The sequence below is a fragment of the Ursus americanus genome, chromosome 13, assembly GCF_024610735.1.
Source record: "Ursus americanus isolate L20-20 chromosome 13, mUrsAme1.1.p, whole genome shotgun sequence".
Lineage (NCBI taxonomy): Eukaryota > Metazoa > Chordata > Mammalia > Carnivora > Ursidae > Ursus > Ursus americanus.
The window spans coordinates 67,969,013-67,983,225 of record NC_142139.1 but is presented as its reverse complement, the minus strand read 5'-3'; the positions used below and the strand labels follow the sequence as shown (position 1 = coordinate 67,983,225).

Here is a 14,213-nt window from a genome sequence, read left to right as displayed (position 1 = left end):
ACTGTTAGGCTCCTGACTCATGAGTGAGGATCAAATCCCAAAAAGAGTAAAAGAAAACTACAACAATCTCTCAAAAACTTCTCCTTGACAGGAGTCTTCTGTATTAAGTGCAAAATGTGCTACAGGGATCTGCTATTTTCCTGGATTAGATTTAAAAAAAAAAAGAAAAAAGTTGTTCCCCCAAATAGGAAGAAGGATGTTTTGTTTTGTTTTGTTTTGTTTTGTTTTGTTTTGTTTGTCATGGTGGAGAAAATGTCCTCTTACACAGCTATTGGTATTTTGCAAAGAATCACACTGTATTACTGTTTACATGGATGAACAATAAATATTGATGGGTAACTCAAGAGCACTGTTACTTTAAGGAAAAGAAAAGGGCATGGCCATGGGAGAAACGTTATACACACTTCATTTTTGGAGAGCGCTCAAGCATCTGGACACCTATTGCTTTGCCTCAGCGCAGATCTGATCTGGCTGCTACTAGAAGCTAGCTATTGTGAAAAGATATTTTTTTTCTGGTCCATCATCTATTGGTTTTTGACCATAGCTTCACTTGATTTATTAGTTCTAGTTTCTACTACTCACATAATCAACAAGAACCTCTACTTCTGCTAAGATGTGGTGACAGGAACAAGATTTACCCTGCCATTTCAAACAAACAAAAATTTTAAGGGACAAAATATAGGAAAACAGTTTTAGGACACTATACATCAAACAACAAAGGACAGTGATTTCTGAGAGATGGAAAACAAAAGAGATAAACCTATGATCAGTCCAGCTTACTGCCTCAAGAGTTTCAAAGCCATAGTTCCGGGGTCAGGAAATCCAGGCAGAGGTCAATGGACTCCTTGAGTTGAGGAGACAGAACTAAGACTCTGGGGAGAGCAAGGCAATTAGGGCTTTCAGGAGAGAGTACCAAAGAGGAGACACTACACAAGAAGAACCCCAGAGATCTGTGGAGTCCCACTGGATCATTCATTGCGTGCCTGTGAAGAAATCACCCAAGACCAAGAGGAATAACTCTTGGAAGGATTGGAGAAAACAGCATCCATTGGTCATACAGGTCTGAAGATAGTTTTTGTTATCACCAGACAGACTGGAAAACCTCATCATTCATGGAGCACTGGGTAGAGTGCTTGGAATCATTTTGCCTCAGTAGTGGGGAATTGTGCTGCTCTGATCCCACTTAAAGTTTTCAAAAGCAAAAATACAAAGAATTAAACTGTTTCCAAGTAACTTAACTGCATGCCAAAACAAAGGTAAAGAATACTTAGAGTGATACAAATGCATCCAACAGCCAATGATCAAAAATTCCTGATGCCGGACCCAATCAAAGATCATCCGTGGTGCAAGGAAGCAGAAAAGTATAACCTATAATGAGATGGCTAAGAGTACCATCCTCCTCATCTCACCACACATTTCTCTCCCACACAACCAGGGCAATGGGCATTTATTGTTCTCCAAACCAAATAATTAAATTGACATTTATAAATTATGATTGCGACATTTGGTTTGGTTTGGAGTTTTTTGGGATTTAAGATCTCCTCGTTAAGATAACAAGATGACAAGATCCCAACACTTTCTCAAGGTCAGCAGTTGCTATCAATTCAATCTCTATTTCAGCATTTTAAAAATAAATGCAAACATGCATTTCCCACCCCCAATCGATTGAAGGTCAAAGTCTTATTCTTGTCAAGTCCTAGTCAGAAGATCTCAGCTCAGAGAAGTGAAAATTATGATACGCTTGAGAGATTCTGAGACAGCAGCTTGTTGTATTTGAAGAACCCGTGTAGGTAAGCACAAATTGAACAAGGGGAACAGTTGGAATTTGCTTATGCTTATGCTTGCCTTGCCCAGCTATTGAGAATGGCCAAGTGGAAAGTCAATGCTGACCTTGCATTCTGCAGATTGATAGTGTCAATAATCAGATTACCTCCTGCACAAATTGGTTTTTGCTGAAACCAGTTCTTAAGAATATGCAGAAAGGAAATCCCAGGTACTACCTGGCCAGTGCCTTGAAAGTCCTCTGTGAACACTTAATTTACTTCTTTGATTGTGACAAAAGATTGTGACATAAGTTTTTCACTCTCACTCTTTGCATGACCTTGAGCAAGACATGAAATATCTTTTGGCTTGTGTGATGAGATGCAAAGATGGAATGAAATCTATTTTCCATTAATCTTTCACAGAGAGAATAATAAAGTGAAATTGTGTGCTCAGACCTTTCCTTTGCCAGAAAGGTCTTTGACAGATATATAATGCATTATTGTTTTTGGAACCAACCCCAGCCTGTGCCTTGTAAACAGAGGTACTGAATCAATACCTTTGGTTGATAGATGGTTCAGCAAGCGCAGGTGTCCATGTGAGAAATCTACAATCAGAAATAGCCCCAATAAAATGAATTCGGCAGAATCTCCATGAAGTGTGCTGATGCAAATGCCTTCTCTCTTCTGAGCCAAGTGAGAGACACTGAAGGGACAAAGCAAATTACAAAGATATAATATATCTAAAATCCAAGTAGTTCCTGCAAAATATGTAAATCCAGTGACATAAAGTGCCCCCAAAAACTAGTGACACTAACAGATTTATGAAAGAGAAAATTACATTTATTGGGAAGAATCTAGAATTTCATAAAAGATAGTGTATACAAGGATTACTTCTGTTAGCTAACTCTCCCAAATTCAGGGATTACTACCTATTTTGCATATGGTGGTTTGTTCTAGTAACCCAGATACAAAAACATATTAGACTTAGAGTCTGGGAAATTGTTCCAGCAAAGCACACTCCTTTTCTTTCTATGTATGGCTATAATGAACCGTAGTTAATTAAACTCAACATATTAAGGATGCAAAAGATATGATCATTTTAAATTTAAAAGTTTGAGGTTTTCAGAAAATTATTGCCTGAGTTGTATTGTTACCCCACTGGAGTTAGGAAAAAAACTTACTTTGTCACAGTGTTATCATGCCTACATTGCACTGTTTCAGGACTACTTGTGCCCCAAATTCCTCCAACTGAGCACACCCCCTCTCATCCTGTATACCGTTGCTACAATGTTTATGATTATCTCTTGGTATTACTCTTTGGGAACTTTGGGAGGTATGTACATTAATAGTTCCAATAATCTAAATTGCAAGATCTAGAAGGAATTGCATATTGGGACCCAAAATCAGCAGAAATCATTTCATTTGATTAACTTAGAACCACTCTTTATCGCTTAACAAATAGGAGCTTGGAAATATTGAGAAGAAGACCCAGCAGTAGTGAGAGTGGAAAAATCTGTATTAGGGCTTTCAGCATCCTATGTGAAAAAGACAGGTATTCTAAAAGACATGGGGAAAAAAATGAAAGGGTAGAAGCAGACAAACAAATTAATATTGCTTTATAATCTTCACTAAAATGCATTTTAATTTGTGTAAATATAGCATGATTTAGAGAACAAGGAATCAGAAAATTACAGGCTGTCTCAATTAAAGTGGATATTTGGAAAAGATTCTGTATCATAATCTAAGATATATTAGAGGAGATAGCCCCTTAGCTAGAAGGGAAGTGTTGTATGACTATAAACACAGGTCTGCCAGACCCACACAAGCATGCTCAGGCTGCCCTCCAGGCCACAGGAGGAAATGGCTGCAGAAATCTGGATGACTATTTGAAGGGGGAACAGATGCTCCTTGCCAGAACTATTGAAACCCTCTGAGAACGGGGTAAGCCCAGAGGCTGACCTTGTAGCTCCAGAGATAGAGAACAGAGTGATGCCATTCAAGTGAGGAGAAAATTCTCAGGCAGCCAGACTTTGATAAATGATTTTTAACTGTGATTCCAAAACAACAGGAATGCATTGAATGGGTGCTGGCAGCATCTAGGGACGAGCAACACAGCACTTGCATTAATCAATCCAACCCTGTTCCTACGGGAGACATGATTCATAAGACTGTGTGCAGCATCAAGAAAAGCAGTCTGATACTGTGAAAAGGGCACCGTACTTGAAGTCAGGAGCACTAGGAAGTACCTGCAAACAGTACTGAGCATCTACTATCTTCCAGACACTATCTACGTGCTTGACCAGCAGTATTTATGCAATCATCCCAGCACCCTTTGTGTAGGCAGCAGTGTGTTAGAGCCAGCTTATAGCAGTTTACAAGAGCATCTCTTTGTTGTTTGCATCTCTTCCCATGTTCACATTCAGTGATGTCACACTGGTGGCTTGAACTAGGACTATTTATTTAAGGACAATCAGCAAATGCAACAATTTAGTATTTTTTCTTCCTCCAGACAGCTGGTCATTATTTACCAGCACACTACTGGTGAAAAGTACCATTATTACTCCCCATTTATGAATAAGGATACAAGCACTGAGATGTTGGGAATCTGCCCCAAAGCCATATAGCCAAGTAGTGTTGGAGTCTAAACTCAATCTCAAGTCTCTGTGGTTCCAAACTCCATGCCTGTAACCCATCTGTGCTCAGAAGATCCCTAGTCCAGTGTCAGGTTGGATGACTTGGAACACATCTTCAAACTTCTTTGAACTCCAGCCTTCTTCTCAGTAAACTGGGTGGCTTAAATGAAAAAATTGTGGTTTTATCCAATTCCTCTAGTCTATTTGTGTGGCAATCACTCAGATGAATTCACACCCCATCATTTAAAACCTTTCAAGAGAGAGACTCAGTGTCAACCTTAGTTGACAATTTCTCCAGAGTTCTATGCATTTTCTGATGTTCACAAATACTTTCTCTTCTCAATCAGTATCCTTCTTGTCACCATCCTGTACATGTACCTTTGTGGTACTGTGATTTATAATAAGAAATATATATTTGGTCTTCATCCCCATTCCTGGCACAAAGCTCCTAAAACCTTGGAATTTCCTAAATTTGGAGATGATAAATATGTCTTTTGTTATGTTAATGGGGTAACTTTGGGGAACTCCTAGTAACCTAAGGATGGGGGTTGATTTCCAGGAAGCCAACCTTGTAATTAGAGGGTTGGTATTTTCAGTCTCACCCTTCCACCCCTGGTGAGGGGAGAAAAGCTGGAGATTGGGTTCAATTACCAATGGCCAATGACTTAATTAATTATGCTATGTAATAAAGCCGCCATAATTTGCAAAATCACGGCCTTTGGAGAGATTCCAGGTTAGTGGAAAGTGCTGGGAGAGTGATGCACTCAGAGAAGGCGTAGAAGCTCCACATCCTTTCCCCATAATTCACTCAATGCATCTCCCATCTGGCTGGTTCCAAGTCACATTCTTTTATAATAAACCAGTATTCTAGTGGGCAAAATCCTTCTCTGATTTCTGTAACCCACTCTAGCAAATTAATCCATTATTAGGGAAGGTGTTGTGGGAACATCCAATATATAAATGGTAGTTTGGAAGCCCAGGTGATAACCTGGACTTGCAGTTAAAGTCTGAAGGGGTTGGGAATGTGGGGTGCAGTCCTTTAGGACCAAGCCCTTAACCTGTGAAGCCTGATGTCAACTCCAAGTAGATAGCGTCAGAATTGAGTTAATTGCTTCATGGTGTGAAAAAAAGAATACTTATTGGAATTGGTGTCAGAATTAAAATTTTTCATCTTTTGTGGCCTGGCTGATCTTCTCCCTCTCTGAGCCAACATGTATTTTGATTGGGACAAAAGACAGATTTAAGGTAATTTGAGAGAGTTAGATACTTTGAGAGAGAGGTGTGACCCAAGTAGAAGATCTCAGTGGGAGCCACATGATAGTAAAAGGACGTAAGATGCTATTGTTTGTTTAAGATACTAGTAGAGTGCCTTAGTTCAGAGTGGGCATTCAGAATATGTCTGTGAAACAAATAAATGATTGAAAGAAAAAAAAACAACTAGTAATGTCTAACCATTAAAAGTCATTCTTTAGAGGAAAAATTCTAAGGCTAAATATTATTCCCCTGGCTAAAGGAACCACATTTTGCATTCAAATACTTTAATCTTGCTACAGTGAAAACTTTAATGTCAATGAAGGGAAAAAAGCTGTATGCTGGAACAACCACTCTCTTAGTGGAATGCTTGATCTTAGAGTTCCTTCCTCCTACCACCTTGTGATCTCAGGAGTTTAACTTAGTTAAGGGGTTCTCTGCTGAGGACCTAACTGGTGTGAAAATAGGTTAACAGACTGCAATATTTCTGCATCATAAACAAGAAGATAATACATTCATAAGCATTTAGAGACACTATCAACCACGTGTAATCATTCATATTCACTAATATTCACTCCTGCCTTAAAAGAGTGCACTGTGCACTTGTGTATGACATAAACAAATGTCACTATTCCATGCTTCAATGCTTGGGAATCAATCCCATGCCTAAGCAGATGAAAGGAGTCTTTAATTCACAAAAGCTTCACTTTTTTACTGATTCTTTGTCTTTTTCCTCCTACCTTCTTTTTGATAAATGTTCTACCTCCCCTGATCAAATGTAATTTTTTTCCTTATTTCTTCTCATTAGAACGCCATGAGTCACTGTTTTCTCAGAATGCACCTTCACTCACCAGAGTACTCACAGAGTTAATTTGAGTATCTTTACTTTTAAGAACATCATTAACAGTCCTTTATTCTGATTATACAAGTAATGCATGTCCTTCACAAAATTTTTAAAACTGTAGAGAAGCAAACCCAAGAAGAATTTAAGATTATCTATAACTTCAACACAAAAGATTTCCATTGTTAATATTCTATAATATTCTATATTGATTCTACGTTGTTTTCTAACTTTGCTGCCTTTAGGTCAAAGATTTCAACCAATGGTTCTCAACCAGAGGTGATTTTGCTTTACTACTTCCTCATCCTCCTCCTCAAGTGTCAAATGTCTGGAGACATTTTTGGTTGCCAAAATTTGGAGAGGGATGCATCTAGTGGGTAGCAGCCAGGAATGCTTCTAAATATTCTACAAGGCACATGACGGACTCCCACAACAAAAAGTTATCCAACCCAAAGTATTAGGAGTGTTAAAATTGAGAAACTTTTGATCTAAACAGAGCTTATGTATTGTAGGCATTCCCACACCCTCTGTATTTTTGGGACCTCTGATACTCTAAATTTTCTAGTTTATCCCTTGTTTTCTTCCTCTCATAGCCCAATAAATTACCATTCACACAGAATTATCAGGCAATTAGTGAACACACTCAAGTGAATGAAGAACTTGCTCCTTTTCTGTCTCTGTTATAGTCTTCTATCTCTCTCCAGCTGTGCTTAGAAAGTATGATTTTGATTTTTTCCTCCCATATGACTTCTCTCTCCTTCTCTTCCTCTTTCTCTTTTACACACACACTGTCATTTTTGTACCCAAATGGTCTGAATGGATCTTTTCCACATTTTATTATGAACTTGGTTATTTCTTCTTCACATTCTTTGAAGGGTTTGGTCTTCAAGATGAATTAACAAAAACTGATGGCATCTCTAGAGAGGAAGAAGTTTGCTGTGAGGATAAAGGGAACAGGAGATGCTCAAGAATTTCTCTGGGCACCTGGGATAATGAAGAAGAAGGCACTGGGATTGTCTGCTGGGAAAGTTAAGGGAGGGTCCCCAGCTCACCTAGATCTAGACACATACCATCAATCAGAGGGCCATGGCACAAACTATAGGCACCTCAATATCAAAAGGACCTCCCCTTCCAAATGCCTAGAGGGGAAAGAGTCAATAAAGTTCTATGACACTAAGCCATTGTGATAAATTCAGGAGCATTGTGCACATTGTGGAATTCCTTCCTATTAATGAAATATCCTCCTATTCTGAGCATAAAATGCTTCTAAGGAGTGCTGGATACCATGTAGATCTCTGAGTTACCTTGGGTAGACGTTTGAGCTAAAAAAATTTCTCTTCTGTCCTGTTCTTTTATCCCTACTACAAACATCCTGGGTACCAAAGGGATAAGTCTTCACCAAGAATTAGTTCTAAAATAATAATTCAGAATAAATAGTTACAACTGGATAATCATTATGGCTAATATTTATAGGATTTTATAAAATGCAAAGCATTTTCACATACTTTATGTACCTTGCTCCTCACAGTCCTGCCAAAGCTATAGGCATTTGATTTTACATTAGAATTGATAATTCACTTAACTGCCAACTTAATCGTATTTGGCTTTAGGCAAGCCACTTAGACCTTTCGTTTTCCCATCTGTAAAATTAGGATAATTGCATCCTTTTTATCTGGTTCTGGTAAGATTCAAATAAAGAAAATGTATTAAAGAGAAATTTTTTGTCAACAATAAATCATGTTACAAATACAAGCAATTATTTTGTATATGGGAAATGGGAGCTGAAAAGATTAATGACATGTACAGCACAATAGTGAACCTTAAGGTAAACTATGGATTTGGGGTGATCACGATGTGTCAGTGTAGGCTCATCAATTATAACAAATGTAACCATTCTGGTGAGGGATGTTGATTATGGGGGAAGATATACAAGTATAGGGGTAGGGAGTATTTGGGAAATTTCTGTACCTTCTTCTCAATTTACTGGGAATCTAAAACTGCTCTAAAAAAGTAAGTTAAAAAAAAGATCAGTGACTTCTTGAACATTACACATCTAGTAAGTTCTCTGACATTAACATATTTTGACATTGGTATATTTTGTTACCACATTCACTACATGCATACCTCAATTTATTATGCTTCACTTCATTGTACGTCATGGATTATTCTACAAATCTGCTTTTTTTTTTCATTTTACAAATTGAAGTTTTGTGTCAACCTTGCATTGAGCAAGTCTGTCAGTGCCATTTTTAAACTACATTTCCTTACTTCATGTCTCTGTGTCACATTTTGGTAATTCTTACAATATCTCAAACTTTTTCATTATTACTATCTTTGTTATGGCCATCTGTGATCAGTGATCTTTGATGTTACCATTGTTTTGGAACACCACACATTGCACCCATCTAAGATGGTAACTTAATCAGCAAATGTGTTCTGACTACTTTACATAACAGCTGTGTCCCCATTTCTCTTCCCCTTTTCAGGCCTCCCTATTCCCTGAGACACAATAATATTAAAATTAGATCATATAATAACTGTGTTATAGCCTCTAAGTGTTCAAGTGAAAGGATGAGTTGCACATCTCTCAGTTTAAATCAAAGGCTAGAAATGATTAGGCTTGGTGAGGAGGCATGTCAAAAGCCAAGATAGGCCAAAAGCTAGGTCTCTTGCACCAAATAGTTAGCAAAGTTGTAAATGCAAAGGAAAAATTCTTGAAGGAAATTAAAAGTTCCTTCTAGTGAATACACGAATGATAAGACAACTAAGCAACCTTATGCTGATATGAAGAAAGTTTTAGTGGTTGAGATAGATGATCAAACCAGCCATAATATTTCCTTAAGGCAAAGTCTACTCCAGAGCAAAGCCCTAACTCTCTTTAATTTTATGAAGCTGAGAGAGGTGAGGAAGCTGCAGAAGAAAGTATGGAAGTTAGCAGTTGTTGGTTCATGAGGTTTAAGGAAAGAAGCTATCTCCATGACATAAAATTGCAAGGGGAAGCAGCAAGTGATGATGTAGAAGCTACAGTAAATTCTCCAAGATCTAGCTAGGACAATTAATGAAGGAGGCTACACTGAACAACAGATTTTTAATGTAGTGAAACAGCCTCTATTAGAAGGAGATGCCATATAGGACTTTCATAGCTAGAGAGGGGAGAAGTGAATGCCTGGCTTCGAAGTTTCAAAGGACAGGCTGACTCTCTTGTTAGGGGCTAATGCAGCTGGTGACTTTAAGTGGAAGCCAATGCTTGTTGCTATTCCAGAAATTCTAAGGGCCTAAAGAATTATGCTAATCTACTCTGCCTGCACTCTCTAAATGCAAAATCAAAGACTAGATGTAGCACATCTGTTTACAACATGATTTGGTGAATATTTTAAACCCATTGTTGAGACTTACTACTCAGAAAAAAAGATTATTTTCTACATATTACTGCGCATTGACAATGCACCTGGTCACACAAGAGTTCTGATGGAGGTATACAGTGAGATAAATGTTTTCATGCCTGCTAACACAACATCCATTTTGTGGCCCATGGATCGAGGAGTCATTTCAACTTTCAAGTCTTATTATTTAAGAAATATATTTTGCCATAGATGGTGATTCTTCTGATGGATTTGGGCAAAGTAAATTAAAACCTTCTCGCAAGGATTCACATTCTAGGTGTCATTAATTACTTTTATGATTCATGGGAAGAGGTCAAAATATCAACATGAACAGGACTTTGGAAGATGTGGATTCCAACACTCATAGTGACTTTGAGGGGTTCAAGACTTCAGTGGAGGAACTAACTGTAGATGTGGCAGAAATAGCAAGAGAACTAGAATTAGGAGAGGAGTTAAGATGGCGGAGGAGTAGGGGACCCCTTTTTCAGCCGGTCCCCTGAGTCGAGCTGGATAGGTACCAGACCAGCCTAAATAACCACGGAATCAGCCTGAGACACAGGATGATGCATCTGGATCTCTACAAATGAACATCTCCAGCGCTGAGTATTGAGGTACGAAGAGGGGAGCTGTAAACCGTGCATGGATATCGGAAGATAAACGGAAGGGGGAGGGAGCCGCCGCGTTTGGGCTCCGGGAAGCGGCAGCCACCTGCACGGGGGAGCGGGCGGACTCACGGTCGGCACCCGCGAAACAGCAGACTGAGACCCTGAACCGGGTGTGCGCGCCACCAGGCTTCTCACGAAACTCCGGAATCGAGGTGTGCTCACCGGGCATAGACTGAGACCGGGAGACCCGGGAGCGCGGGGCGGCCGGTGGCTGGCGGCATTAGAAACACAAAGGACAGAGATGCGCCGGCCAGTGGCTGGCGGCATCAGAAACACAAAGGACAGAGACAGGACGCCGGTGGCTGGCGGCATTAGAAACACAAAGGACAGAGACGGGCCGGCCCTGGAAGTGAGGGCAGGGACACCGGGTGTGGGGCGCACATCCCGGGACGCTGCAGGGTTGAGCAGCACCAACAGTAATAGAGTTAAAGTGGCCAGAACATCAGTGGAGAATGGGCCGCAATCCCTCTGTTCTGCGACAATGAAGCCTCTGCTGCTCTGACCCTCAGAAGAGGCATAGCAGGCCGCCAGGGAAAGCCACCAGAGAACAAAAGCCTGGAAATACCGGCTCAGAGAGTGCCCATCCCCATCCTCCCTCGCAGGGGACACGGAGACTCTAACCAAACAGGGTTGCCTGAGTATCGGCGCGGCAGGCCCCTCCCCCAGAACACAGAAGGCAGGCTGAAAAATCAAGAAGCCCACAACCGGAGGCGCCTGGGTGGCGCAGTCATTGAGCGCCTGTCTCCGGCTTAGGGCGTGATCCCAGCGTTCCAGAAAGGAGTCCCTCATCGGGCTCCTCCGCTGGGAGCCTGCTTCTTCCTCTCCCACTCCCCTGCTTCTGTTTCGTTCTTGCTGACTGTCTGTCTCCCTCTCTCAGATAAGTAAATAAATAAAATCTTTAAAGAAGAAGCCCACATCTCTAAGATCCCTATAAAACAAGGGGCACGGCCTGGGACCCAGTCAATAATTTTGGGCTCTGGAAACCCCGCAACCTCTCTTCATCAGAATGACAAGAAGGAGAAGCCCCCCCCAGCAAAGAAAAGACAGTGAGTCAGTGGCCTCTGCCACAGAAGTAACGGATATGGATGTAACCAAATTATCAGAAATGGAATTCAGAGTAACGATGGTCAAGATAATGAGTAGACTTGAAAAAAGTATTCAGGAAAATATTACTGAGAATATAGAATCCCTAAGGGCGGAAATGAGAGCGAATTTGACAGAAATTAAAAATTCTATGAGCCAAATGCAGGCAAAACTAGAGGCTCTGACGGCCAGGGTCACGGAAGCGGAGGAAAGGGTTAGTGAATTGGAGGATGGGTTAATAGAGGAAAAAATAAAAATAGAAGATGGTCTTAAAAAAATCCACGCCCACGAATGTTGGCTACGGGAGATTACTGACTCAACGAAACGATCCAACGTTAGAATCATCGGCATCCCCGAGGGGGTGGAGAAAAACAGAGGCCTAGAAGAGATATTTGAACAAATTGTAGCTGAAAACTTCCCTAATCTAGCAAGGGAAATAAAAATTCGTGTCCAAGAGGCAGAGAGGACCCCTCCCAAGCTCAACCATGACAGACCTACACCACGTCACGTCATAGTGCAATTCGCAAATATGAGATCCAAGGATACAGTATTGAAAGCGGCCAGGGCAAAGAAATTTCTCACGTACCAAGGCAAAGGCATCAGAATTACGTCAGACCTGTCTACACAGACCTGGAATGAGAGAAAGGGTTGGGGGAGCATTTTTAAAGCTCTTTCAGAGAAAAACATGCAGCCAAGGATCCTTTATCCAGCAAGGCTGTCATTCAGAATTGATGGAGAAATAAAGACATTTCAGAATCGACAGTCACTAGCCAATTTCGTAACCACGAAACCAGCCCTACAGGAGGTATTACGGGGGGTTCTATAAAAGTAAAAAGGCCCCAAGAGTGATACAAAACAGAAAGTCACAGCCAATACAAACAAAGACTTTACTGACAACATGGCAGAATTAAAAGCATATCTCTCAGTACTCAGCCTGAACATTAATGGTTTAAATTCTGGCTTTAAACTCCACAGGGTTGCAGATTGGATAAAAAGAAATGACCCATCCATTTGCTGTCTACAAGAGACTCATTTCGAACCCAAGATGCATTCAGACTGAGAGTAAGGGGATGGAGTACCATCTTTCACGCAAATGGACCTCAAAAGAAAGCTGGGGTAGCAATTCTCATATCAGATAAATTGGATTTTAAACTACAGACTATAGTTAGAGATGCAGAAGGGCACTATATTATTCTTAAAGGAAGTATTCAACAAGTGGATATGACAATTATAAATATATATGCCCCCAACAGGGGAGCAGCAAGATACACAAGCCAACTCTTAACCAGAATAAAGAGACATATAGATAAAAATACATTAATAGTAGGGGACCTCAACACTCCACTCTCAGAAATAGACAGAACACCCTGGCAAAAACTAAGCAAAGAATCAAAGGCTTTGAATGCCATACTTGACGAGTTGGACCTCTTAGATATATATAGAACACTACACCCCAGAACCAAAGAATACTCATTCTATTCTAATGCCCATGGAACATTTTCAAGAATAGACCATGTTCTGGGACACAAAACAGGTCTCAGCCGATACCAAAAGATTGAAATTATCCCCTGCATATTCTCAGACCACAACGCTCTGAAATTGGAACTCAACCACAAGGAAAAATTTGGAAGAAACTCAAACACTTGGAGACTAAGAACCATCCTGCTCAGGAATGACTCGATAAACCAGGAAATCAAAAATCAAATTAAACAATTTATGGAGACCAATGAGAATGAAAATACAACAGTCCAAAACCTATGGGATACTGCAAAGGCAGTCCTAAGGGGGAAATACATAGCCATCCAAGCCTCACTCAAAAGAATAGAAAAATCTAAAATGCAGTTTTTATATTCTCACCTCAAGAAGCTGGAACAGCAACAGAGGGACAGGCCTAATCCACGCACAAGGAAGCAGTTGACCAAAATTAGAGCTGAAATCAATAAAGCAGAAACCAGAAGTACAGTAGAGCAGATCAACAGGACTAGAAGCTGGTTCTTGGAGAGAATCAATAAAATTGACAGACCACTGGCAAGACTTATCCAAAAGAAAAGAGAAAGGACCCAGATTATTAAAATTATGAATGAAAAAGGAGAGGTCACGACAAACACCATTGAAATTGGAAGGATTATTAGAAATTTTTATCAACAGCTATATGCCAATAAACTAAGCAATCTGGAAGAGATGGAATCCTTCCTGGAAACCTATAAACTACCAAGATTGAAACAGGAAGAAATTGATTTCTTAAACAGGCCAATTAATTATGAAGAAATTGAGTCAGTGATAAACAACCTTCCAAATAACAAAACTCCAGGCCCAGACGGTTTTCCTGGGGAATTCTACCAAACATTCAAAGAAGAAATAATACCTATTCTCCTAAAGCTATTTCAAAAAATAGAAACAGAAGGAAAGCTACCAAACTCATTCTATGAGGCCAATATTACCTTGATCCCCAAACCAGGCAAAGACCCCCTCAAAAAGGAGAATTACAGACCGATTTCCCTAATGAATATGGACGCCAAAATCCTCAACAAGATACTTGCTAATAGAATCCAACAGTTCATTAAAAGGATTATCCACCACGATCAAGTGGGATT

General features: G+C 40.1%; 1 long non-coding RNA gene across 1 annotated transcript in view; it reads right to left on the bottom strand.

Annotated features, from left to right (window-relative positions):
• Positions 1 to 14,213, bottom strand: part of LOC123777439 (uncharacterized) — a 97,067-nt gene that overhangs the window by 22,636 nt on the left and 60,218 nt on the right. The window contains exon 3 of the long non-coding RNA XR_006775647.2: positions 2,321 to 2,466. This is a non-coding gene — a long non-coding RNA (uncharacterized LOC123777439). The remainder of the gene's footprint in view (positions 1 to 2,320; positions 2,467 to 14,213) is intronic.